Here is a 27,283-nt window from a genome sequence, read left to right as displayed (position 1 = left end):
AGAGACATTTTCCCCAAATTCTGAAGGACATTAGTTCTCTGGTATATTCAACACTGTTTCCATAGGAGTGTGACTGTCTCCTACCCAACAAAGCTGGCACAATGCCTACAGCAATCAGACCATTCAAGAGCTTTGCATACCTTCAATTGAGTTGTGGGTTCTTATTCCCACAATAAATAAACCCAGGCTTAAACCAGGCTCTAAAATGTACCTGGTAAGGAAAATACGTCAGTCAACTTATACTTTTGTTGGAGCACTCACTCCTTTCTTCCTACTTGCTAATTATTGCAAGTATACTGGCAAGATAAGAAAATCTGTAAATATTTTACTTTTTGGTCTGTCTACATGGCACTGTTTTCTATAAGTGGGATATTCTTGTTAACTATCCATAATTCTTGCTACAAATGAAAGAAAAAGAACAATGTGCTAAGGAAGCTGTGAAATCTCAGACATGGTATAGGAAGTCCGGGAGAAAGTTTAGCACCCACTATTACTTTCTTATTCTTTAAATAGGTATTAACCTCTCCATGACCCTTATTAAATTCACTGAAGTTTAGAACTAACTTTGCAGCTCAAATTTAGACACCCAACTTGCTGATATTAGGAAATTTGATGTAATACCTTCTTAGAAAATAAACTAGAAACTTTGTTCATTTGACCTTGGTTTTAATTAACACAAGTGTGTTTTGACATTCAAGCCTCTCAGGGCACCACACAATACAAAGGACACTGCATAAAAGCTGCTTGCGTTGCATTTCAACTCAATTCAGAATTTGGAGCTGATCAGTTATTTTTATCTTAGGGCAACATTGATCTGATTTGCACAAACGTTAGTTGCAATTTCTTAGTATGCTGACATCATAATATACATGTAAAGGTAATTAATGATAGAACTTGCAAAGTCACGTGTTTGTTTACTGTATTTTCATTAGACTAACTGTCCTAAAATAAATTCAGAAATGTAAAATTAAAGATAAAAAAGAAATAAAAATGGCTTAATTAATCTGTAAAGAGGAATCTGGTATTAAGATGGGTAAGCTTTCCTATTCCAGTGAATATCCATATATTGTGAATTCTGACCTCCTTCCTTCTGTTCATGGAGTTATGTGTTTGAGACCCCTCAAGATGTTAGAATGCATTTTCTAATGATTACTCATTACTGGTGATTACCCTGTACTAATAACTGTTCACATGATTCTTTATTCTTGTTACCCTTTTAAACAGTAATCAATACAAAAGGTTCTCTGATCTTGTGATAGCTTTAATTTCTGCACACCTCCTCTTTAAATGAAGTAGTTATCACACATGCTGCATTTCTTAACTTTGAGCTAAGATTTCTTTGCAAATAATAGACTAATTTTGTGACAGGCACACTCTACATTGAGTTATAAAGGATTAGAGATTTGGAAGCATATATTTGGACTCTTCAGGAGATAGAAACACAAAAAGAACAGGAGAAGAAATCTTAATAATCTAGACTTTGAAAAAATATTTTAAATAAATATTAAACTCTAAAGATATGTTGATGACCTGTAAAGATCTCCAACATCTCTTAATGGATTTACAAGTCTCATAGTCACTTTTAATGATGACTCTTAAGCTTTTAAATTCGGAAGTTTTACGCAAATTTTAAATCTTGCAAAATTTATAAATATAAAAATAGTCATTGCAGGATTGAGACTTCAAGTCATTGATAGACTTTATGTAGAAGTAATATATTAAGCTTATAGTTCTCGTCAGGATAAGGACTGTTAATGACAGCACTTAGGTGTACTTTTCTGCATGTTTTTTCCCCTCATCCTTCTCTTCTGAAGCCTGACCAAACCCAGTTCTATCAGCTGCTTCTCGTACGTCATGTTCTTCTGCTTCTTGAACATTCTGGCAGCATGATGCTGTACTAAGTCCTGTATGTCAGTGTCTGAAACAGAAAACAAGCAATTTCGAGTTAATAGGACCTAACTGTGACCCCTTCCCCAGCGGAGCAAGGGACTGAAACTCCTTTGCTTGCAACATGATGTTCTTTAGGAGATACTAAAAGGGAGATTGCAAAACAATGCACGGGGTCATTTTTATTGCAGACACACCAGCTATTGGTGTTTTGTCTTGAATTGTGTGTGCTCTCCAGGATGGCCATATACTGCAGCTTGTCTGAAGTGTGCATTCATTTGTGTAAAGTGAGAAAATGAGGAGAATACAAAAGAGATTTTTCAATTCAGTATGTAAATTGTTCATATAAAGGTTCCAGTTTCGGTTTTCAGCCCTTTTAGTGCAGGAGAAGCTTGGCCTTTTATATATGTAATGATTTTAATCAGAATAATATCGTATGTATGCATACATAAATTATGATAACTGTTTAGGAGGAGAAATCTGTTTCTTTTTCTAAAACAGCTACTATTTATCAGTGTCAGCTGTTTAGCTTGGAGGCATATGGGAACCTGATCTACAGGTGCAAAAGAGTGTGCAGCTCTGTCTTCCCACCTGTGTTGGACCTGCATTAAATGTCCTGAATATAAAGTCGTATTTGTTAGGTAGCAAAATTTCTCAATTAATAGTCAGAAAACCACCAAGTTTTTATGTTATGTTGTATTACATCATATTACCTTAATTACTTCAGTCTTTTCTGATTAAGTAAATAAGGTGAATACATAGTATTTTATTTGATTTGAAAGGTAGATTGTCATTGTCTAGTTTTTTCCTTTGATTTTTTTTTTGAACCTTTATTAATATTGGTCATGGGAAGTCAAGAAAGAACTAAGGCCAGTTTCATAGTACTGTTTTTCGTGTTTTATTAGTCATTCACACAAATAGTTCAGAAAAGCACAATTAGAGCAATCTTACAGACTAATGGAGTTATCTGACAGAATGGCTGGTCAGTGTGAATGTGGGAACTGTGAACTAAAATTACATATGAAATTGTTACTTAAATTTAAGAGAAAGTACTGTTACCATATTCTATTTTAAACTATTTATTTAACTGCAACATATAAGTTTATACTGGCCTTAGGAGAGCCAGAACAAATTGAAAGAGCCAAGCTTACACAGAAGAGATCAGATTTTCAGAGAGATGAATGAAATTTCAGCATTTTTATTCGAAGCAAAGTTTTTGAGAAGTGTTTCACTGTAGGGTCATTGTTTCTCAGCATTTTGAAACTTCATCCTTTCCTACTGAGTGAATGGAGAGGACTTCTTTTCTTTTGAAAATTATTTTTCTGAACATCCCGTCTAAAATACCAGTGATCAAGTAATTCCCACTCTCACAACATATGAGTACGGTTATTCTGAAAGTTATTTGTCTTTACTTTTATCTGCATTTTGCAGAAGAGAGTGCTATGTTTCTGTGCAGTGTTGAAGTGGTGCAAAGGGTGGTCATGGCAGTAGATGACTTTCATAACATCTACAAAAAAGCTTAGTAATTGCTAGTTGACTCTGAGGTCTCCAGCAGGACCTCCTGCCATCATGGTGATGATCTTTAAATTATCAGTCACAAATGCACAGGGTAGAATGATTTTCTTGCACTACTTTGAAGAGATAAGCATAGAAAACATTAGGAAACAGATCTCAGTTGAGAGGCTATTTCATTTGCATGTACTTTCCTGTAGGTTGCCTTTTCTCTTTTTTTGTTTGGGGGCAGGGGATGGATTTCCAGTTTAGCTTAATAATTTGTCTCAGCTTGCTTGTATCCCATCTGGGACTGAATTTTGCAGACTTAAGGTGGTAGCACTTTGAAACTTCAGTCCTGTGAAATCAGAACCATCTCTTTTTGGTGGATTATCACTACCTTGGGAAGTGATGGCTGTGAAATGTGAGTGAGACCTCTCTCTGAAGTAGGTAGGATTAACTGAAAAAACACTTTTGAGAAAGAGGAAGATGCTTCTGAAAGCGGACTGTGCTCAAAGGGGAGGCAGCTTCAGGTGGTGTGACATGCTCAAGAGTAAACTCATGCTAGTTACTGAAGTATTCATAGCAGCTTTGCAGAGTGTGTTTTGGAACTGACTGGCATTAGCAGGCAAAGTTTTAGAGGAAGCAGAAACTTACAGTGACTAATTTTTCCTGGGTGGCTGCAGGACTGCAAAGGCCAACATCCTTCATATGATGAGGACTGGGATGCATCCCACCCGCCTAGCTGTCTTAGTGTAACAAACTCCTGAAGTCATATGGATGGGTTGGGATTTCCCACCTTTTTTTCTTCTTCTTATCTTCCCTTCAATAGCCCTCTAAAAAGTTAGAGGGGATTGAGAATAGGTTGTTAGTAATTTATACTTATATTTTTTTCTACCCAGTTCCTCCTGTGCCGCATTACTCAAATTTTTCTACTTCTCTTACCTACATTTACTGTTTTGGGATTGCAGTTGGGGGTGAGGTTAATTCATATGGAGAGGTGGTGATGCTCTTTAGAAGACAGGTATTTGACAGCCTCTTAGTACTTGATTGGCGAGGGCACACAGTATGATCAAATAGATATATATTTTTTTTTTCCTTTTTTTCCCCCAGAGTAGAGGGGCTGGGGGTAGTGCAGAAGAAGGAAGAGGACTGGCAAGTATAAATCCAGTGCTCTGCATGTGTATTTTTCTACTTTCAGGGAAAATAAGAGTTTTCTCTGAAATACTTTTTTTTTTTTTTTTTTTTTTTTACCCTATCTTGGTATAGAATTATATACCTCTCCTACCTGAATTGTGTGTCTGAGCATAACATTGCAGTATCACCCTGTAAACAGGTAATGCATTTTGGAAATTTTGGGATGTTACCATCTGGATCCTTGTCTGATATTTTGCCTTGTTGCTGATCTTTTGATTAATATGATGTTTCCGCACTGATTAGCAGAGCAACAGCTCATGCATCTTCTGTTCTGTGTAAATGCTGCTCCCTCAGTCCCTGCCTGTGAACGGTAGGATGTGAGCTGTACAATTTATTGCCAAAGGTAGCTTGTGCTGAGTTTGGAGGAAACTGTAATGAGGTAGCCCAGCAAGTTCCATGTTATCAGTTGGGGTGGTGGTAAAGACTGTTGTCAGTTATCATCCAAACAGAACTGATTAAAAATGGAAGTTGTTCCTATTTTTATATCAATTGTGTTTTCATGAAAACTGTGTGGTTTTGAAACAATTGACCTTGCTAGTTTGACTCAAAAGCTCAAGCTTTGAGTATAAAAGTATTATGGCTTTGTAAGCATCCTCGTAGCGTACCACAATATAAGAACATGTTAATTTAGCTCTGTGTTACTCTTTGAACTTTCTGTGTGTATTAACTGTAGCAAAGGAGGAAGTAATGTACACATAATCATGAATACTATCAAACTTTAAAAATGCTCTGAATGTACTATTTTATACTAGTACTGTACAATCTGCTGAGATACGACATGCAGTGAGATAAAGAACACTTGCTTTTGGTATACCTTCCTCTAGCATATAGTTGTCTCATCTGTACAGTTCTGAAATGGCAAGAGGTGCTCCTTAAATCTTAGATACAGCACATCAATTTACTTTACCTAACAAAATCAGGCTCATGTACTGCTAAAAATGATACAGAGATGGAGAGCATTCTATTTTTTGCATTGCCAATAGGTGACTTAGCCAATTTAAGACAGTATATTTTTTACCTCATTAAATACTTAATTTCATGTTAAACAAATTATTATTTTTGTTGTTAAAATATTTGTTTTGTTTAGCAGGAGGAGGCATTTATGAAGGAGAGTGAAGGATTTGTTCTTCTGGCATAGTGAAAACGGGAAGATGAGTGGTGATGTTGAATTTGCTGGTCTGTGGGCTGTCATTCTGTATTGCATTTGCAGAAATATCAGACTAAGATTTTTCTATTCCTCTGTAATTTTACTTGTCACAACCTGAAATAGAACGCTCTTTAGAAAGATGATTTAATACAAGAAATAATGCATGCATTTCTTTTCTTTTTCAGTTATTAATCATTTATGTATCTTTAAAAGTGTCAGGTTTGCCCTTGGGTTTTGGTCATAGGTCATTATGATTTGCGATCTAGTATAGATTCTGTTGTGGCTAGATACAGGACAGAAAAAGAGAGCCTGGGGTGTTAATAAATCATTCAGTCCACTGGTAATGCACAGTAGTTTTTATCACCATAACACTAAAAGGCTAGCAGTCTGGCTTTTCAGGAGCAAAAAGTTTTAAAGAACCGAGAATCCCTGCTTTTTGGCCTTGAAAACGTAAGCAATGGTGATTAAATGTCTGATAGTTCTTCCTTAAAGGTAATAGAAGGCCTACAGTTTGGACAGCCTTTCAAAAGAGGTTCACCACATACAATAGGCTTTCACGTCATCAGTGAACACCAGGTATGGTACTAATAACCAACAAACTGGACGTTTTTTGTGAACAACTTGACAAAGGCTATATGTAAAATTTCTTGCTTGCTATTGTGTATACTTTAAAAAAAGCAATGACATACTTAAAAATGCCAGTATTTTATAAATCAGTTAAAAAGATCCGAGAAAATTTTGAAAGTGACAGATCTTCAGTGGCATTTACATCTTTGTGCTGTATACTGATACTGCTGAAACTAAGGTGCTCAGCTGGGCTTGCTTACTGAAATTATTTTTGAAAAACACCCAGTGTTGTAAACTACATTTCTCACATGTTTTCTACTTCTAGCAAACTTGCATCATTTATTTTATTTAAATATTGCACAGTGATACTGCCGTTACAGTATATCATACTGGGAAATCCTGTTTCATATCTTGCAAGATTTCAGTCTCAAATTGTCTTTAACAGACTGCAACCCCAGTATTAATTTTTCTGACTACCGAGCCCTTTGGAAAATGGAAGAATGTCAGAATCTGCAGATTTTTTTCTTTTAGACATTTTGACTTCATTAAGAATGCTGATAATTGTCTACTGAGACTTTCCCAAGTGCGTCGATCTCATCGATTTTAAGTACTGTTAAAAATCTGGCCTAAGTCTCATAGAAGGTTACTGAGATGATGTCAAGGTAATAAGCCATGCTAAATCTCTTTGGGCACGTTGATGCCGGGCAGAGGGTTGGGGCTGGTGCTGCTTTGATCTGATGGAGCCTGGAATAAAAAGCCGGGCTTGGGAGAGTGCCGATAACACAGTGCAGGACTGCACAAGGCTAGCAAGGCTCTGCTTTCTTCATTTTGATTACAAGTAATGGTATTTACAAAGTATTTTCCAATTTCCTCTGACTGCCAGGCTTATTTGCTTAGGCATGGTTCTCTGTTAATTAAGCTATGAAGTTTTTCAAAACTCAAGCTGGTTTCTTTGCAATGCAGTCTGATACATTATGTTAATACATCAACTCGGGCATTGCTGTCATGGTGCTTGGGGTAGACATGGTCTTGGGTCAGTGTACAGGGTGGCTATGAATGCTACCAAAGCAGAAACTTAGTATTTCAGACTTGTGGATGGAGTTGTTCCATGGTTGTTTGAAGCAGTGTGGAAGAACTTTCTGTGGTATTTTTCCATTCTCTCCAATATGCTGTTCCTGATCTTATTATTCTGTAAAGTGCATGGAGCATGGAAAATATGATTAGTTCAAATACAAAGTAGGTCATGAGCAGACTGTGAAATGTGGATAAAATCCTTTAAATTAAATTGTTTTATTGAAGGAAATAATCTAACTGTCTCTAAGATGGAAAGGCTGAATATGAAAGATGTTTATTGAAAAAAATGTATTGATAGTAGCTTAGTATTGTGCTAATGAAAATGATTACAAGATGCTTTATATTGACCATTAAAAACACACAGTTTTAAAAAAAAATACCTTTAGTTACACACAAAGACTGACATAAGACCTAGACCTTTATCCTGAAATCTTTGAGATGACATTTGCTTTAAAATGAGATAATTTTTTTGTTACTCAGCATCCTATCATTTCTATCCAGTTAATTTATTTTGTTCTAGATCTTGTCCATAAATATGTTAAGGGGAAAACAAACTGCATAAGCAAAATTATCCATTTACTGTAGCTCAAAGTGGTAATGGTATTGTAATGTAATCCAGTCTTGATAATGTCAGAGGTAAACACTTTATCCTTCTTATGATCAAGTCTTTTAGAGTATGCTCACTTAGTTGTTCAGTATGCTGTGGGGAAAGCTGATATCCACTGCAAATGAGGCAGTTTAGTTTAGCAGAAGAGGACATTGCTGCTGTTTGATAAATGAGAAACAAAATACATTTACATGAGAGACTGAAATGGTGGTTTTCAAAGTATGATAAAGGAACTAGCAATATATCACTGTGTACAGCTAGTCCTGAATGACAGATTTTGTATCCTGTTGAGTTAGGCTGCAGACTTCTTCCCAATGTACATACATGGAGCCTTGGCTTATCTGTGACTGTCGTGGTTTAGGCCTGGTTGGCAGCCAACCACAATGCAGCAGCTCTCTCTCCCTTCCCCTCCGGCAATGAGAAGGGACAGAGAGCCAGGCTTGGGGTTCGAGATAGCACTGGGATGGGGAAAAATCCCCCTTTATGATCATGAGCAAAAGGCAGACTCGTTAGGGGAAGAAAAAAAAAGAACATACATTTATTACAGACACTAACAACACATAACAGAGTAGGACAGTGAGAAGCATTGCCACATCTTGAGAACACCTTCCCCCCACCCCTCCCTTCTTCCCGGGCTCAGCTCTGCTCCCGATATCTCTACCTCCTCCCCCAGTGGCGCAGGGGCAGGGAATGGGGGGTGCAGTCAGCGCTGCCACTTCCTTTATCTTCGGTGAGGGGAGTGTCCGGAACTTGTTCCTCCTGCTCCATCGTGGTCCCCCTCTCACAGGAGACTGTCCTCCACAAACTTTCTCTGACGTGAGTTCCTCCCACGGGCCGCAGCGTTCCCCACACTGCTCCGTCATGGGTCACTAACTTTCTCTGACTGGATTCCCTCCCACGGCTGCAGCCCTTCCCGAGCTGCTCCAGCGTGGGACTCCCCTGCATGCTGCAATCCTCCCAGTGCTGAATGACAGCAGCGGGGCTGCCTTTTCCCATGAGACCCCGGCCTTCTTTGGGCACAGAACCTTGATCAAACAGTTGGAAGCCACAGGCCATAAATCAATGTCTGCTCCACCGTAGATCTTCATGGGTGGCGGGGGGGGGGCCGCCCTGCCGTCTCCCCACAGGATACAGGGGGGTCTCTGCTCCGGCACACCTCCCATTCCTTTCTTCCTCCATTCCTCCACTGACCTTGGTGTTCATGCAGCTGCAGCAACTCCTCCTCACCAGTCCCACTGCCCGTCACCACGTCCCTTCTTAAATACGTTATCGCAGAGGCGCAGCCAATTGGCTCAATTTCCCAAACAGAAGTGGAGCTGACTTGGAGCTGGGGGAGCTTCGAGAAGCTTCTCACACGGGGCTGCCCCGATAGCCCCCTCCCCTGCCACCAAAAAAACTCCACCACTCACTCAACCCAGAACAAACTTTTATCTAGGCTTAAAACTACATACAAAGTGAGAAAAGAAAATTCAAGATAAGGCTGGATCACAGAGTCATTTCATCTCGGGAACGGATGTAGTGTCTCAAAACCTACTGTGCTGGTCTGCTGCTCGCTTAGACATATTCCTCTTTGAGTATCATCTTGGACATGGAGTACTGAGCTGAAAACCAGAAAGCCATAAACTTCATCCTCAGCTTAGCCCTTACACCCTAGTTCAAACTGTCAGTTGTACAAGAACAAATTTCTGTCACCTGAGTCCAGTCCTAATTCACATAGCTCTTGATTCTGTAACTGTTGACCTTTAGCGGGTACACTTCTCACATTTTTCCCCATGTTTTAAGTACAGCAATAAATTTTACTTAGTTTTATAATGCAATTTGAAGATTAAAGGGTCTGGCCTCATTATCATTGCTGTGGTTCTGTGCAAAAATGGCTTTTTCAGTGGGCAATAGCAGAACTATAGGACAGAATTAAATTTTTATCATCTTTCCTGTATCTGTTTCAAAATTGCAGTCAATTGAGTACTCTTCATACTTGATGGTGAAATTCTTGTGCACTTGATTGTGAGAAACATATATCACTTACTGTTAAGTTGTATTTTTTATGCTTCAGAATGACCGAAACCATTACAATGTCCTTCTTGCTATGTTGTTTTTATCACACAGAAAAAGTGCTTAAAACCAAAAATCTGGGAGAATGAAATGATTAGGTGTATCTTTATTGGAAAGTACAGTTGGACCTGAGTTTTTGCTGCCTGTGCTAACCTTGGAATTAGATTATGAATTTGCCTGCATTCTTGCTTGGCCTAGCAGCATCATATCTGAATCTGAACTGGCAAATCTGTGTGAACATCCCAGTGCTGTATTCTGCAAAAAACGTGTAAATGGGTTATTTGAGAGCATTGTGTCTGTCTTCATGCAAATCTTTCTCATACTGTGAGACAATATCCTGATGTATCAAGAAATACATTATTTGTACTAGGATAGAGTGGTATGACCCTCATAATTTAAGCTATGCTTCAGAATGCTAAAATATATGGCATTGGTATGCAAAAGACAATTTTAAGTTGGGAGGGATGCATGTTTTTCAGGTAGCTTGGCAGACAGCTGTGCTCCCATTGCTGAGAAGGATCTGTAAGGACAGATAGCCCCTGAATGTTTTCCTGGGCAATAGCAAATGAGTCTGTACCAGTGTTTGAAGTCCAGTGGATGGTCAAGTGGCTAATTCTGAATGCCCATCAGCTCATGGTTAATGTGATTTTTTTTTTTTTCCCTTTAGCCTAACAGAATAACTTCTTGATGCTGCATCTGTTTTCTCTATACAAGGAGGCAAGGTATAGCTGATTGGTTGATCTAAATAGCTTTGCTTTCCTCTTCCCCTCCCTTCTGCCTCTGCAAGTCGTTATGCTGTGGTAATTTTAGAAATACCTCAAAGGACTCAGTTACAATCTGTATGCTGTCTGGAATGGAGCAAGGTAGAAGGCCTAGCCTATGTTCTGTTGAAGTCCATGGAAAAGCTCTTTTGACTGCAGTGAGTTTTAAATCAGACCAAAAAGAGGAAAACATGTCAAAATCTTACCCAGCCACCTTACTGAAATTAGGTTTTGACTAAGTGGAAGAAAGCGTTTTGTCTATTATTTTCAAATGGTGAACAAAGTTGAGATTAACAGCAAGCTCTGCTTTCTACTGCAGGTAAGTTAAACCGGCATTCATTTGCAGGAATGTGGAACAGGAAGGAACTAGTTGTCTAGGCTGAATTCAAAGAATCACGTTATCTGTGTGTTGTTTTTTTTTTTTTTTTCCAGAGTAAAAATAAGAATTTGCAGAAAAGTTGTCAAATTTGTATGCAGTCTCTCCTTGTCTCAGTATTAGCATTATCTTAAATCTGCCTAGTGACGTTGGTAGTAGCCCAGACTTCTCAATTGTTTGACTTGTCTTTTCCTACTAAGGTCCTGAGGGGTACTCTAGATGTGAAAGTAGGCTAATGAAATTGATGGTGAATCAATTTGTGCAATTACTGTACCTTTTCCATGGTAATTTTTTTTTTTCCCCCAGATTGATTTGACTGTTTAGAAGACATACAAATAGCCATTAAGTGGTTAAATACTGTAGCATTTCTAAGAAAAATTATGCTTGTGAAATTTCCTGTCTTACGAAAAATCACCAATACAGTAGTCAGCATATAGTATACCTAGACTTGTGGTTTCTAAACAGTTAAGCAATTTTCATTATGAATGTTATTACTACTGTTCATTTCTAAATTCAGCACTATTGAGGGAACAAGTAATTACCCACCACTCTACATATTCCCTGTTGAGCTTTCGTAAGTGTATTTTGTAAAGTGATTCACCTCACTGTGTTGTGAATCTCTCCTGTCTCTCTTTGTCATCAGTAGTCTCTTTCTATAATGCATATGTAACAAGTGTGTATATAGAGAGACATTATGTAGCGTTACATTTTTAACTGACTTCTATACATTTTTTTTAAGTGTGAAGGGAATTTTCTATTTATGAATCTGAGGTACTACTATCTGGGATTAGGCCTACTACAGACTATTACAATGCTGTGCAAGATCTTCTGTATAGTTCTACCAGTGCTTGGTGATCTCACCTGCATAATTTCTCGCGCTACTTATTTTTCAACTCACTTGTCTCATATTTATAAAAGTGATTTTCATTTTGCATTACAATATGCTTTGCAGCTTGTTGTGGCTTAGTGATATGAAGTTGAAGAGAAGTGCAGCAACTGAGTTATTCAAATTCTTTGGAGTTAACAGAACAATTACCCAAGATGCTGAATCCCTGACTGATCTTGTTACACTGAAGTATTACTGACATTGGCTTGATTATAGTCTAATATCTGTCTGTAGAAAATAGTCTACATTTAAAATACCTTTAAAATGTCAACAGAAATGTCATTATTGGTAGCAATTCTCTGTATTAATACAGAGCATTTGGAATTGCTTTCTGTGAGGGTATTGTTCCACTGAGAGAGTTCTTACACGTTTCTTTTAATTGTGTACTCTTCAGGGTGCAACTTTCTTACGGCCTTAGTTTCAGCATGGTACAAATGCTGCACTTATATCATTCCACTGATATTAAGAAGCATGATTTTTCCAATGTGTAGATGCAAATCTGAGGGGGTGATTAGGATGCCAATCAGAAGGGGTCAAGGAAAAAAGAGTGGCGTACTGGTGTCAAAATGTATGTTTTATATCTCAGAATGGTCCTTTTCTGAGGAAGAAAGGGGGCTTTGAGCTTTAGGCTAACATGAGACAGATGGGTTTTGTTTGGAATTTGTTGACCTTTACATGGAAAAATAAACTGAAATGTGCTATGTCTGACCAGTCACTGTTCAGTAGGAGAAATTTCACTGATGTTGTGTGAGCACTCAACACTACAGGCTCCTTGGTTCACTCTTTGGATGCCTTCTGTATTGCCTGGGGAAGGGAGCAGGGCTATTTTAGGGCTAGTTGGCTTCGTAAACAAGTTCCTGGAGTTCCTAATAGTTGATATATTTACGTATATTGCAGGTTGCTGTGCCACTTACTGGACAATAGATGTTCACTTTCAATTTATAAAGATGTATATCCTGGTCAGGTAATGCTGGAAACTCACATCTTTTATTGATAAATTAATTACGTGTTTCTGAAAAACACAATGTTTTGAACAGAATTTTGTTTTTTATGTTTTTCATGGTTTTGAAAAGCACAGCTCTATTTTAGTCAAATGAAACCTACTTTTTTCATTACACTAGTACATTTGTGATCCAGAGACCATTCTGATATAGACAATGCAACTACTGCCTTATCAGAAAACTTGTATTATCCTTCCCTACTACTGTGTTTGATAAATATCTCCACTGATATTGATGAAACACTCTGGGGAGGGGGAAAAAAAAAAAAGTGAAAAAATAGTAAAAAATAACTCCGTACTAGGTGTAAGCATATTGAATTGCATCTGAAAGAGAAGAATGCTGCGGGAGATATGTCCTCTGTAGCTGTGCACACCATCTGCATTATTCACCTTCTCTTACTGGAAATTGAACTTCGGCATCTGACTGGATGTGCTTGAAATTATGGTATTTTAATAGACCCAGGTACTTTAAATATAAAATCGAACTGTTGTGCCATCAAGTGTGGGGTAGATTTGGTTCCTCCAGACAGACTAATTACAGATGGTGATAGTTTGAAACGGGCTTCTGTGTCACAAGACTCAGATCAGCAATGTTTTTCCTCTCATGCTTTTTATTATTGTTAACCAGGAAAAGCTTTAATCATCCCTTTCTATCCTTATCTGCCTTGCAAGAGAACAGTTGTGGAAATGGCTCTGTCCTTCTCAACTGGTTTCTTATTCAGAGGGACTTAACAGTGGACAGATGGCCAAACCCTGGAAGATAAAAAATGACAGGAAGAGAAAAATTTCCTCTGCCAAATACCTCTGCAGCTCACTGGGTGAAGGTAGCGGGGAGAATATTTTACTCCCATCTCTTAACTTGAATGAATCTGCCAGATTTTCATTTTGTTTGGGTCAGATTCTCTGCCCAGTGTAAGATTTGGAGCATTATCATCTTTATCTCTTTTGTCTCTCAGATTGCTTAGCAAAGCGTTTTGATGAAAATGTGCCCTAGGTGTTCTTTGAGTTCAAGCTGCAGCCATACAAATGAAAAATGACAGATGGGGCCATTTGAATTAAATCCATCTGCTATGACAAGATTCCTAAGGGCAGTCTTTACAAACCTGTTGGAAGCACGCAAGCAGTGCACAATTCCAGTGTGTTAATGGTTGCACCATTTTCCTGTTGATTCTTTTAAGATTTAGAAAAGTTCTGGAAGTAAATACCCTCAGCTGAAACTCCTGCAACTCAGTGAGGATGAGACATCTCTGCTATTTTGTTAATTGAACCACCCAGAAACATTTATTGAGATTCATTTTTTCCAATTTTCCAAGAAAAAAAATATTTCAAAATGTACTGTATTAAAACTAAACCCCAAAATTTCACATTTATAAAATTAACCAAAAATATTTGTTGAGATTTTAATTCATGAGCAACTTTGATATCATGTGGGATTATTATGTATGCACCTTGATTTAACTGTGATATTGGTATATGCTGAAGTGATCAGGAAAGATGTTTTTTTTCCTGCGATGTCTATAATTGAGAGGAGAGAGGGACAAGAAAAGGACTCCAGTCAGGATGGATTTGATTATATTATGAAAACTGACTATAGCTCCACACAGGTTATAGGTGAGGATGCACAACTGCAATGTCATTGAAGCGTTCTGGGTGCTTACATGGTATATTTTTCTCACTCAGAATTAAAGCATGATAGTAATATTTAGTATAATATTAATATTTTGGCCTCAGTAAGGAAATTTCCCCTGAGTCTCATTAGCAAAGAATCTTGTGGGGATTTACCCCTGTAGCACTTAGGGTCTGGGATGCCTTCGATATTTTCTAACGAAGTCCCCAACACACAGTGATGTAGCATGATGGTGATTTCAGAGCTGATCTGTTTTCTTCATGTGCTGCAGTGTAGCTGTCATTGGGGGTCTTCTACTGTCAGGTCTGCCAGCTGTTAGGGGCTGCTGGGCGGTATTGTCAATCTTGAGCTAAGTGTGGGTATGTGGACTAAGTAGAAACCTTGCGGAGCTTTCTGTTAAATGTGCTCTTGTAGCATGAGCTGACCTCTGGCAGTGAGGGTTTGGACTTGATGACTCACTTGGCTCCTTTCAGTCTCATGTTGTCTCCTGTTCATCCGGAGCATCCTAAAACCTCCAGTTAGCTGGATTGCCAGCTCATGAAAAGATAGTGTCTCATGATAGCCTTGTGTGTAGTGAACTGATTTAGACTGGGAATCAACACTGGTTTTATAAAGGAAACCATTGCAGTCAAACAGATCAAAAGTACAAAGAACCTTTGTGTGCCAATAATTAGGCATCTTCTCAGTTTCAGGGACCATACTGGTGTCGGCTTGTGTCTTCATTTAGATTTTTCAGGACACCTGGTTTAGTGTAGATTTCCACATAAAACTTCTTGAGGACAGATGCTAAGATGGTACTGCTGTTTCCCGGTACTTTAATGACAGCACCTCAAGTGCCTTTACACTAGAGAAGACCTTAGCTCAAAAGAAGCATGTAGTTGCTGCTTCTACTTCTGTATCCCTTGAAGTTTAAATGGGAAGAAATCTCTACAATTTAGTAATTTGAATATTGATATGTCATTATCTGGCTTCACCAGTTTCTGTCATCATTTTGATACCAGATGTTTGGTACCTACAAGTAGAATGCCTCATTTCTTAATGTGGTGATGAACACTGTCTTTGAGTCACATGAGTTTACTTTTTCTTGTTTTCCTAATTATTTGAGAGTTTATATATATATGAATGAAACTGGTGGAAAAGGGGTCACTGGACTGTGAGCTGACAGAAGATAATAGCAAATCATTGTGGGAATGAAGATAAGAATTTATCTGGGATTTGTGCATGGTCCACAGCATGAGTTTACCTGCACCTGCCTTATTGAAGTAAAGCAACTTATTCTTGCATAAGAAATCCTCCTCAAATTAGTTAGCAATGAAATTAACACAAAGTGAGCTATAATTTTGCTTGCAGTTACTCATTACTCCATGGTAAATGTTCATTTGGCTCTATAAGAAATATTCTTCATTTTAGTGTATTCATTTAGGAAAATCAAGGAGTTACTTAATATGCAGTTTCCATATATTGAAACATTCTTTGCATTCCTCTTTGTTCCTTCAACTTTTAGTGAAGTGTGTTTCAGCATAATCAGCCTCCCAGTGGATTCTAGCGTGAAAACAAATCTCACTTTAATTTCACAAACAGGTTTACAAAGCAGTGCAAGGAAATTAAATTACCTGTTTGCAAACACAGCCTCCTTTCTCAAGAAACATTTTTTAATATCACTTGCAATTTTCATGTTACTCTTTCCATTGTCAGTTTCTAACTGTTGTGGTTGAGCCATTAATCAAGAGTGTAGGCTGGTAGGCAATAACTCAGGCTTTGTCAGCAATATATTTTACTGCACTGGGATTTTTTAGCAGAGAGTGCATTTGTGATGGGTATTCTAGATTGTGGGCTCAAGGAAAGGTGAGGGTGATGTCGAAGTAGAAGAGCTCACTGACCTGTAAGGTACATTTACTACAGTATAGTGGTTACAGTGGGGGAACTGCTAAGTTCATTTATACTTAATTGTGGGCCTAGAAAACCATGTTATCTATGTCTTTCACATGCCCAAATACTTCCATATATATTTTGAATCTGAATATTCAATATTTTGAAGGCTTTGTTTTGCAGCTCACAAAACCTCAGTTGCTTTTGTGTTATGCCAGTGTTAGGCATAACACTGTATCTTTTTAGCACCTTCCAGCACCGATGAAATCAAAGTTCTATTAAAATTATGTACCCTTACAGAGGGAGATCATCTCTGTAAAACAAAAATTATCTGTTTTTTAGAAGTAAGCACAAAAATTGTTGCATATGAGCAGGTTACAATTTTTCCTCATTGTGTGTTTTATCAGAAACACTGAAAATTTACAGGGCATTTTGCCAGGTCTCTGATGAGTCTCATCTGAATGGTTCATATCCCAACTGATTATCTTGGAGTTGCCTTCATGCTAGAACGGATTTATGTCAACTGCTCTGTTGTCTTGCTCTCTCTTTTTTTTTTTTTTTTTTTTTTTTTAATAAACAAATCTTGAAATGTTTTGGTTTTGTTGTGATACAAAATAGAAAATATTTTTGAATGTTTTCCAAAGCCAGGAAGCTATTTCTTTGCCATCTTTATATGGCTGTTATTTCATATGCTATTTCTGCAGTGCCTGGTTTCCTTTGTTGTCCTACGGCTGTGAAGGAGAACAAGGGCTTCTCTTCCCCTGGTCAGTGTGCTCAGGGCTGCTTGGATTGTCATTCTACCACAAAAGGGAAGGTATTTGTCTGACATTCCCATCTCTAGACAAGACGCAATAAAACAAGGAGGCAAACTAGTCTTTGTGGTAAGCACAGTAAGCAGTACCTCAAACATGAGGAGAGTAAATCTCTATCCCCTCAGATTAAGCGCTTTTTTGAATGACAGTTCCTTATGGATCTTTCATTGGGATGATGCACAGCACCCGTTGCTTTGAAGGACTTGCTCTTAAGTACAGGTAATCCCAGAGCATTGAGTGTTTGCAGTTTTGGTATGCAGGCATTAAGTCATAGTAATATGAACACAAGAATATAATTGTGTGGACTGTAGAGGTATCTGAGATGGTAAATTAGATCTCAGCCGGTCACGTCAAGGGAAAGCATCATAGTTGATAATGTAGAGAAAGTTATTCACTATAAGAGTGGGGATTTGAGAGGCAGGTCTTTCCCTCAAGACTGATCAACTAAAGGAGTTTTCACTAAAGGTAGTTCTTGTAGATAGGTGCACGTATAAGGAATATCTCTCTAAGGAACTAAGGTGGTTGTGTGTCTGCTATTACATGTCTAGTTGTATCTCTGTCTCTGGTGTCTGAGTAAAAACACTGCTGTCATTGAGCTGGTTATGAAATTGTAACTGATCAAGTTCAGTATTACCTCAAGCTAATGCAGGGGGGTATACGTTAAAATTACTTATTACTATAATCTCTTTCGGTTCTCTGTCCTACAGCTTATAGATCTGCTTTATAGATATGAAGTAAATATTTACATTCTTTCTCTTTGAAGAAAGAAGGAAATCATGCTGATGGATACACAGCAGCTCTCACTAGGTTGCTGAAATAGGAATGAAAGAATATGAAGATTTCTCTGCTTGTGTTTGAGCAGTAGCGACAGTCCCAGCTGGTGTATGAGAGGGTTACCTGGGTACTAAGGACCCTGTGGCATAAAGTCTCTGCAGTATGAGTTTAAAAAGCCCGCAGATGCAGGCTGTAGCAATCTGTTATTTGCAGAGAGGATGTAAATAGGGCTTCAGGGTGGAGCAAAAAGGCACAACATACACTCTCAAGAAATCATTCTGTAATATGTTTGTATCAGTAGTAAAGCTTAAAGTTCTTGTTGTGGGCAGGTACTTTCTGCTTCTGTATTTCATTGCTCCACTGTCCTTGTTGTACTGTAGAGTTACTGTAACAATGCTGGACTGATTTTGAATTTTTTCTGGTCAGCTTTCTTTAAGCTTATATCCATTTTTCTTGAAATATCTAGCCTGTGTTTCACAAATCCCATGCATACAATTGTGTTCTCCGTTCCAAAATACTGTGAGTAAAAAAAAACAAAAAAAAAAAAAAACAAAAAACCCCACACGTTTTTTCCCAGTCTTTTTTTTTATTATTATTATTATTTTATTTTTTAGAAGGATTATTTTGGCCCTGAGGTAACTTAAATTGTGATATTACAGTGTGACCTCATAGCGTGATACAATGATGGTTCCTTGTGAGCAAACAGTGAGTGCCAGATGTACTTGATTCTGTCACTGGAGAAAATGTATGTGGATGTGGAGTACATGGGAAGATTTAGTCTAAGTTAACACCATCCTACTTGAGGAAAAATAATAATAAAATGTGACTGACTAACTGAATAATTGAATGGATAATTGAATTTATTTCTAAAGGCAATTGCTAATAGAATGGTATCTTGTTAGTGGGGAGAAAATAACGTTATTTTGAAAATTAAATCTTTTCTGTAAACCTACTCAGATAATCCCATTACCATCCTAGAACATGGAGGTAGATTTTTAATGTGTTTATGGTCATCTTTTATATTGGTACATCACTAAAATCACACCTAGTATGACAAGATCAGAGCAGCTATTCTAATGTGTTGGAGAGAATTGAAGTAACCAATGCATAGACCTTATAGTGAGTCTTAATTTCTGGCAATAGAGTTTTGGGGGCTTTTATATGCTATCAGGCCCACTGTGGATGTCTAATGTGATTCAGCATAACATAGCAGATAAAGAAGAATGATGAATTTACTTTGATTTTTACAGGATAATGTCTGCAACTTGAAATACATATCCATGGCTTCTGGTTTTGTATGCCCAACTCTTCTCCATTGGGAAAGTTATTTCAATGTACTCTATGCAGCCTTTTGGATACAAAACAAAAAACAATCTGGCAGAAAGGGTAACCAGTATGAAGGATTACAAATGACACTTCTATATTTACTCTTGATTCAAGACGAGCTGCCTCTGACAGGCTTATCTTCTGCAGTTGGCAGTTTGGCACTTTACATGGCAGATAATCTATGCAGATACTGATCCAGCAAATTCATCTGTCTTAATATGTTGAAAATCTACAGATGTATGCCTGTAAGTCAATTAACTCATATTAAAGACTGGAACATTCAGTGCTGAGTGTGTTCTACACTCCTTGGTCAACACTGGTTAAACACACATCTATTTTCTTAACTGTAACTAGTGCGTATTGTATAAAACCTAGATAAGATTCGATATTCTCCTTATTGCCCTTAAATATTACAGTTATTTCAGTTCAGTTAGGAATGTGTAGCAGAGATGGGATTTGTCCTGTTGTCTCACTGTTACTCAACTTAGCACAGAGCTAATTTTCAAAGTAATACTTTTAAGATTAAAAAAAAAAATCATTGTTGTTAATAATTAAAAATGAGTGGGACTATTACATTAATTTCAGAAGAAAGTAAATGCTGTGGTCATCTTCCCCTCTAGCTGAATTGTTTCCTTTCTTAAAAAAGAAATGTCAGATTTTTCTGTCAGTTCAACATTTCATTCTACTTCAATTATGTTTTCTAAAGAAAGTTGTGTCTGAGAGGCTGATGAAACCTAACACTGACAGACCATTATTCTTGCCTCTTAACTTCTGTTAAAAAGTTCCTGCAAAGGCAAGTTATTACTTTTATTTCTGTCATTCACACATTTAAAAAAATATTATAGTAAGGTTATTAGAGATAATAGTATTTGTAAACTTCTGTGTTGCATAATCTTCAAGTTAGTTTGGAAAGCAGAGACTTAATGTGAATATGTTCATATGACTGTCACCTTGTATATGAAAAACAGTTTAATTCTTCCACCTCAAAGCTAGTTCTAGGGAAAGAAAGGACTCATACTTCCAGCCAGAAATGATTATATGTAAGTCTTCAATATGTGGTGCTATCCTGAAACATTTTCTTCTTCCATGGGGGAAAGTGGCTGGACTTCTCCAGGAGCAAATGGAGGACTTAGAGTGTCTGTTTGGTTCCTCCATGTTGCCTTGCTGCAGAGGGGTTGAAAATAACACCACCTTTAGTAGTAAGTGGCCTGAGAAACCCAAAGGCAAGTCTTTGTCCATGGCAAAATATAGGCTGGAAGGTTCTTTGTCTAATGGCAAAGCAATGGTTACAAAATCATCCATGATACTTTCAAGTTTTCTCAGTTATGCATATATAGTACCTATACTGTATATGTATATATAAGGGATTTTCTCATCATTTTCATCTCCGAGTTCTTTTATGCCATGCTAATTACTATTCTATCTTTCACTTCTCTGACATGTCTTTGTGTCATCTATTGCTTTTTGAGCTTGCAGTTGCTATACATTATTAAGGTAAATGATAATATAACTTACAACTTAATAGATATTTTCCTTCACTAGTGAAATAATTCTACCTCTTTCCCTGTTGGTATTAAAGAACACAGGTAGACAAGGCTATTCTCTATACTTTTTAATCTTACACATCTCAAAAAAAGGAAATCCATGCTACTGTTAGTGTAAATAGTAATAGAATTAGTTTTTCTTAATGTACCAAAAAAAGGTCAGGAAAAATAATATATTTATATGTGTTTTCATATACATAGAATTAGGGTTTACAGGTCTTATGAACCTGACTGGCATTGTACTCCTGATTTTTAAAAACCTCATTTGTTAACATCTGCATGGAAATCAAGGAAATGATGCTACTTACAGGAACAGATTTATGGCTACATATAAAAGCTGTGAAACATATACTCTCTGAATAGAATAATTTTAAAGGAGTATTTGAGGGCTACTGAGTGCACATGTAGAGATGTTTCTCAGAATTCTGCTTTTATTATAAAACGTGCAAAGAATAGTATTTAAGTTAAAGATTTGAGGAGATGTCACGTACTGAGGAGAATAGCAACAACTGCAGCCAGACACAAAACTATTTGTCCTGTCTTCAAACAAAAGAACAAGGGCAATAGGTTTGCATTCATATAGGGTGGCTGTACAGAGAAAGAGTATTAAAAAAAGGGTTTAGAATCTACAATTTGTTCATTTTAAACTCTCAGAATAGCAGTTTTTTAAAAACAGTTACTATGCACTTATTTTTTTTCCTCCTGCTTTGTGTAAACAAACACAAACAAAGACCAGGAGAACACTTAACAATTAGTTTCATGGGCAAAAGATACTTGACTTGGGAAAAATTAATTCAATTTATGAACAATTAAAGTAAATTTGGATAGCGAGGAGCAAAGACAAATTAGAACTACACCTAGATGGGGAGCTATGGTCACTCTCTAACAATTCTCTCTCTTGCTCTTTCCTCTTCATGCTTTTCCCCTGCTCCAGTGTGGGCTCCTGCCCAGGCTGAAGTCCTTCAGGATAAACCTGCTCCTGCATGGATCCTCTCCACAGGCTGCAGTTCCTTCAGGGAGTATCCACCGGCTCGGGCCTGTGGGGCGCTCCGTGGGCCGTGCTCTGGAGATCTGCTCTGGTGTGGCCCTCTGGGCCGCAGGGAAGTACCTGCTCTGGCTGATCTCCACAGAGCCCGTGGGGACTCTCTGCCTGGGTGCTGGCAGCACCTCCTCCTGCTCCTGCCCGCTGCCCCCAGGGCTGGTTCTCACGCTGTCCCTCGCTGCCGGGTGGCCCTTGGCCTGTTCTTAAATCGGCCTTCACAGGGCAGCGCCCCCGCATCTGCTGGGCCGTGCCCCGCCAGAGCTGCTGCAGAACCGGCCGGGACCGGCCGGAACTGGCTGTGTCCTGGCCTCTCCTCACAGGGGCTGCCCCCACCAATGCCTCGCTACCTGCACCCAACATGGGCACCTATTATTTTTTCATTTATCATTAATAAAAGAAGAAATATTCAGCTTCTTCAGGAATTAGAATGGATGCACCTGCAAATTATGTTTGGAAAACAGAAGTCTGAATTGAGAGAGGGTCAGTCCTCTTCCCTCAGTGGACTGTTCAATACTCTGTGGAAAGAGATGAGGAATGTTACTTGCCAGTAAGTAACTGCATCATGGCATCCCTGTGCCGATTAAGATGAAGTATTCTTGCTCCACAATCCTAGCAGCATGACTACTGTGTCTTCCTAGGAAAGCTTTTGCCGCAATTCAGTTTATGAAGGAAATGGTGTAGTAATGAATTGCGATGAATTAATTTTAGTTTCATATTCTGTTCTTGTGCAATAAAATGCTGCTTTGGGAGGTATTTCTTTAGAGGTTAAACATCAGCTTGAGACTTGAAAGTGGGGCACACGGAGAAAGAAAAAGATCTGGAGGAACAGTGCTGGTTCTTTCAAATTCACTTTATAAGTGGAATTTCCAAAGTCGAAGCTCCAGTCATTTTTCATCCAAAATATTTATATCATGCTACTTAAATATCAACCATGAATTTTTCATATTGCTTTGGAATTCGGGGAGATATAGTTACAGGCTTTGAGAACATCTGTAAGTGATTAAAGATCTTCAGAAACAAACCCAGGCAGTTGGTTACCTCTGTGCGTTGTGACAGCCGCCTTGGGGTGTCCTCAGCTGAGGGCTGTGAGGCATCTGAGGTTTGCTTTTCTTGCATATTTTTTTTCTTGTACAGATTTTGCCCATTTGAAAACACAGAAGCAGCCAAAGTCTGAAGCCACATTAAGAATGATCCTCTTGTTTCAGGGGTAGGGTTGGGCTGCCAAATTTTTTTCTATGGTCAAATCCACATTAGGTAGAAGCATTCGGTCTGGGCGATTGTATGCTTGCTTCTGTCGAGCTTAGAGCATATCTTTTGTTCTGCAGGTTTTAAATCCTTACTAGTACTGTCAACTGCCAGAAGTAGGACTGTGAAAGTTGAGAGGTAGTCTAGAAACTTCTGCCTTCCACTTGTGGTTACTGCTTGCCTGCTGAGGCATAAGTGACCCCAGGAGTACTCATGATTTCACTGCAAAGTCTATCTGATGTAAAAGCTTTGAATTTGCACTGGAATGGATTTGGAGCATTCATAAATTCATTTACAGCTCAAGTGATTTCTTTTTAATTTTGTGAATTGTGTAATGGAGTCTGAAAATTGCAATATACTCCTAATTATCATCATTTAGAAGCATATTTATTGATAAAATAGGGATCACATTGTTCACTTCAGCATTTGCCATGAGTCTGCTTACTGTGTTAGATCTCCAGTGCAGGTTTGATACAGTACAACTATGCTTATATAGCGGTGTTCTGAGAAACGTCTAGAAGGAAATTACAAGGGAAAGACCTTAAACAAGGTCTGTTCTGTCTGCATATGGTCCCTTGTAGTAAATGCTGCTCCAGCTGAAGATTGATAAGAGACATTTTAAAAGCATAAAAATGTACTCATAGCTATTGCCCTTCCATTTTCTTTTCTCAGTGTAGCCCTGAATATGCTTCAGTTTGATCCATTTGAATGTGCACCATTCCTTGCAGAGATTTGTATTGATATATTGTGGCCATTGTATAAAATTATGCCAAAAACTGATATAAAAAATAAATAGATGAAAATATTGATGTAACAAGTAAGAAAGAGAAGAAGGTAAGTATACTGCAATCAATATCAGAAACTGACAAGGATAAATGAATACAAACGCTGACAGATATACAGGAAGAAAGTTCAGTCTTTACCATCAAAAAGTTGCAAAGGCAACAGAAAAAAACAATCAAAAAAACCCTAACCCTTGAATCCAACTGGATTTTTAACTCGCCTATGTAATTATTTTGTATAAATGCTGATGAATAACAAAGCTCATCATGACTACACACAACAGACAGTCCTGTGAGACTCATTGCTATAGTAATATTTTTCTGTGTTCCAGTTTCTCTACTAGCAAAATGTTCCGCTATGAATGACATTGTGAATCCTTCTGATGTTCTTTGGATCTGAACACTGTCTCAGCCTTTTGCCACAAGTCCTAATCGCTTGTGTAAAAAGGATTTTTGCTTTAACCTTGTTTGGTTCAGAAAAAAAACAAAAAAACAAAAAAACAAAGAGTTACTCGTCTTGGTTAGTGCTAATGCTTAGGCTGTTACAGGGGGTAGATTAAAAGCACTGCACTTCATAAATGTGCATGCTGATTAGAACTTTTATTTTTCATAATGATCTGGTAATGTAGTGATAATGCAAGTAATAGCCCATACCTAATGATTTCATGTCCAAGGACTAAAAGAATTACTGTAATATATTTAGTGTCGAGTTCTGAGAAAGAATTATAAATCCATTTCCTTGTGCATTCTTAGTAGACGTGTATGTTTGTCTAGCTGACAAAGGAAAGGCCTGTATAAGGAAAAAAATAAAAAGAGGATACCTGATTTCTGATTCTGCTCCCTTCTGAAGAGGAAGCAGATAAACCAGTGTTCCTGCTCAGTCTGCAGAATGTATGTGGAACAATATGACGATCTGTTTTGAAGGCATGTAGCAGAAATTGGGAACCTGGGGTGAAGGTTCACGTGGACTGCTTGTCATTAGTGTTTCTTTTGCAAATGCTGCAAGTTGACCATAGAATAAAACCGTAAGTAGTATCAGGAGCTGTAAGAACACAAATTTATTAATTGAATTCACAAATTGAATTTTCAAATTAATTTAGACATTTATTGGGATCAATTCACCAAATGTTTTTCAATTCTATCTCCTAGCTATGTGAAGACATGACCAGGTCTGGTATATTGACCTAAAACTAGAATGATCTCACTGAAGTCTGTGATACTATTTCGATTTGCTCTGGTTGAGATGTGGAATTTGAGACACTGTTGCACAGAAGCTTTCTGAATCTGCAGAATTTTCCAGATATTTGTTACATTCTCCAAGTGAAATCTGCTTCTTAACAGACACCACTGAAGGGGGAGGGTGGGGGCATGGGAAGATTTCAACTTCTTGCTTGTTGCTTTCCTTATCGTTTTTTTTTGGGAGTGATGCTGGTATGAGATAGTAGTTACAGAAACACTGTAGGCAGTGAAACTTTTGGCAGTAGTGCTGATTTATACTGGTTTTAAGTGTCCATGAAATTATGACTTGCACAGAGTTATTCTTCCTGCTTTTGATAAAAAAGGTTGAGTAAAGAACCTGGGCAAAACATAACTATTTTCTTAAAAAAAATCACCATGAGTACTTTTTACAGACACATACTTTTTTTATTCCCCTCCCCCCCCCCATTGTTAAATCTAATGGTTATAGTTGATTTGAGGTGACATTCATTTTCTTCCTTTAATTTTTGACAGTGTCCTTCAGTCAGTGACAGCAAAGAGTAAAAGCTACTAGTGCAGAAAAAGTGACCTGCCTTTTGCCTCAATCCTCTGTTAGTTTTCAGATTTTACAGGTGACTGGTAGATCTGTCCAACAAAAAGGTACTGCCTTGATTATATGCTGGCATTACTTCATAATGTTACAAAATAGGTTAACTTCCTTGCAGGGCTTTTCCTGCACATGTACTGGGCATGAGTTTAGCACTTGCACTGTACCTGTTCAACCTACTACTTGTGGATTAAGGATCATAACGACTGAAAAATGGAGACTGCTGGAAGGGCTTCTGCTTGTAAACTACCCCACTAAGATATCTGAACCGGCTCTATTCATATGAAAAGTGCTTAACAAACAAACAAGACCAACTAAAACAACTTTGATCCATGGAGAAGAAGAAAAAAACCCCTCAACCATCACCACCCTCCCCTCAATTCTAGATTGTAAAAAGTTGATATACTAAATAGTAGTGACGAGTTGTGATGAGAGGAAGGAATGTGGAAAGCAGTTGAGATACTACTTTGTAGGGAGATTTTGTTTAACTTGATGCACCAAGCTGAAAGTTTGAAGTAGTTCAGGAGCTGATTCACAACTGGACACCAAGCCCCTGCCTTGGGGGAGCACAGTTATCTGCCAAAAACATGGGGCAAAAGGCAAAACACAAGAACTTTCAGCCATTCAGTTGTAATCTAGTAGTGCAAGTATGGCAAATCTTTGAGCTGACTGTGTTTATAGATTTGTTGTTACCTTTAAATTAGTTGCTTAAACTCTTGGGATTTTACTTATTCTTACTCCAGTGAGAATGTGATCTGCATTTTCTTTTTGGTTCAGTTTTGATTTTAAGAGTGCTGAAAGGAATAATTATTGCTGGTGTGAGGTAGGAGAGAGGAGATGAGTTACTTGGTTAACATGGCTCTTACTTATGGTAATGTTTAACTAGCAAGGGCTGTACCTAGCAAATTCAGCAACTTCTTTCTCCTGTATTCCTCCTCACAGTGATATAAGCACAAGGCCCATGTGTTTTTACAACTTTGTTATGCAAATATGCTGTGTAGTATCAGTGGTAAGATTGATGAAAATATGTGCAGCATTTGTTAGGGTAGCTTGCTTGTCATCATTTCCCTCTGTCATCCGCATCTTGTTAAAATGTATGAACTCATTTGATACATTTGAATAATCTTGTCTGATGTGTATCTATGAGAGACAGTGGCTCCCGAAGCCTTGCCCCTGCAGAGCTTTAAGATCTCATATACGTGAGCCGTGCTGTTTGCCCTCTGTGATCTGAACGTGCTGTTTTCCAAGCTCAGATCAAACCCTGAAGGGACTGGGAACGGTGAGCTACTACTACTGTTGTTAGATTCAAGTTGGCATCCTTGATCTAAAGGCACTCAAAGTTTTGCTGTGAAAAAGAAGGTACTTTGAAAGGTTGCCAAGCCTTGCTCTAGATCCCATGTCCCTTCTGTCAGG

General features: G+C 38.0%; 1 protein-coding gene across 1 annotated transcript in view; it reads left to right on the top strand.

The window, feature by feature from the left end:
- The window catches only part of CLSTN2 (calsyntenin 2), a 396,925-nt gene that overhangs the window by 119,294 nt on the left and 250,348 nt on the right, over window positions 1-27,283 (top strand). The window lies entirely within an intron of this gene.

This window comes from Tyto alba, unplaced genomic scaffold (assembly GCF_018691265.1).
Source record: "Tyto alba isolate M040663 unplaced genomic scaffold, T.alba_DEE_v4.0 Super-Scaffold_10, whole genome shotgun sequence".
In the NCBI taxonomy this organism is placed as follows: domain Eukaryota; kingdom Metazoa; phylum Chordata; class Aves; order Strigiformes; family Tytonidae; genus Tyto; species Tyto alba.
This window is presented reverse-complemented; position numbering and strand designations above follow the sequence as displayed.